This window comes from Cervus elaphus, chromosome 15 (assembly GCF_910594005.1).
Source record: "Cervus elaphus chromosome 15, mCerEla1.1, whole genome shotgun sequence".
Classification (NCBI taxonomy): domain Eukaryota; kingdom Metazoa; phylum Chordata; class Mammalia; order Artiodactyla; family Cervidae; genus Cervus; species Cervus elaphus.
The window spans coordinates 51,967,541-51,969,400 of NC_057829.1; positions in this window are offsets into that span (position 1 = coordinate 51,967,541).

Sequence of the window (1,860 nt, forward strand, 5' to 3'; positions counted from 1 at the left end):
CAATGATTCCCAAACTTTTGTGAGCAAGAGAATCACCAGGGAGCTTTGGTCAAAATGCAGATTCCCAGGCCACTCCTCAGCCTCCCAAGTTTATCATAAACTGGGACCTGGGTGGATCCCAGGAACCTGATTTTTCACAAGCACTCCCAGATGATTCTATCTCAAGTGGTCCTGAACCCCATCTGGAGGAAACTTTTACCCAAGCCAAGCCAAGCCCAGCCTCACTCTCAACTGTGCTATTCCTAATCTGAGGTAGGCAGCATCACAGTTAGAAAAGTCATCATTACTGAATTGATTTATCTTTTCTGCATTCTTTTACCTGCAACCTTTTAAAATCATGCCCCTCTTCACTCAGTCACTCACGTGCTCTCCTGCATGGAAATATGTTCTCTGGAAAGTGCACCCTTCATATCCCAATGTGAAGTGAGAATACCATGACCTCTTGAGTTACCATGATCAGGATAAATTTGCTTTTTATCCTGACCTCTGAAGAAGAAAAATCTTTGTCTTCAATTAAGGGAAGGTGAATATCCTCAGGGAGGCAGGATTATTTGCAGAAGTGCCAGGGAACTTTACTGACCAAAAAGATTAGACCTTGAAGGTGACCATTTATTTAGCTCATGAGAAAAGGTACCCCATTGCTCCGGGACAATCCTCCTCTGTGCACTGCTCACTCTATCCACACTTGCTAGCTTTTACACAAAATGAATGATGAACGAGTCTTCCTTTCTTTGTGGTCCAATGAATTTTATGCTTCCCTCCATATTTTCAGAAGATAAGGTCTGAAAATAACCTCTGAATAATCACCAAAGCCAGAGTCCTTGAGAAGTCCCACCCTTCCCTGAATCCCTGAAAAGAAAGGGAAAGAAGGCTGATGGCAACAGGAGTCTTCCCAAGTAAAGAGTTTTCTAAGATGGTTTACACATATCACCAAACACCAAAGGAAAACAACTTAGAACACAAAACTGGGCACTAATTGTCCTAACTAGATGAATCCTACTTCTTCCAGGTCTCCTGTAGCCCCTTTCTATATCCTTCTTTCCACACCTAATGTGTTCCCTGACTCTGTGTGTACCTCCCACTCCCATCTTTATGCCTCTGCTTTAGTTGCAGACCACCACCCAGATCCTCACTGTAGGGGATCCACAGTAGCAGGCTCAGAACCAGCCTACTGACTCCAAACCATCCCACCAGCGTGGCTAGATGAGCACTTTATTTTTTTTTCATTTTTTTAAAATTTATTTTTATTAGTTGGAGGCTGATTACTTTACAATATTGTAGTGGGTTTTGTCATACATTGACATGAATCAGCCATGGATTTACATGTATTCCCCATCCCGATCCCCCCTCCCACCTCCCTCCCCATCCCATCCCTCTGAGTCTTCCCAGTGCACCAGCCCTGAGCACTTGTCTCATGCATCCCACCTGGGCTGGTGATCTGTTTCACTATAGATAATATACATGTTTCAATGCTGTTCTCTCAAAACATCCCACCCTCGCCTTCTCCCACAGAGTCCAAAAGTCTGTTCTGTACATCTGTGTCTCTTTTTCTGTTTTGCATATAGGGTTATCATTACCATCTTGTGATAAGCACTTTAAAAGCGCAGCTAGTCTTAGGTAATTCATCTGCTCAGTGGCTCCCTGACGCCTACATGGAAGAGCTTCCTCAACACTGGAACTTGACTTCACCCTGCGCAACAGCCTAAGAGTTCTCCATGCTGTTTTCTTCCAAGGACTGTCTCTGCTTTGCTTTGGTTGCTGTGGCTTGTGGCTGCTTTTTAACATTACTTTTACAATTTCATTTATTTTTAATTGAAAGATAATTGCTTTATAGTATTGTGTTGGTTTCTACCAGACAGC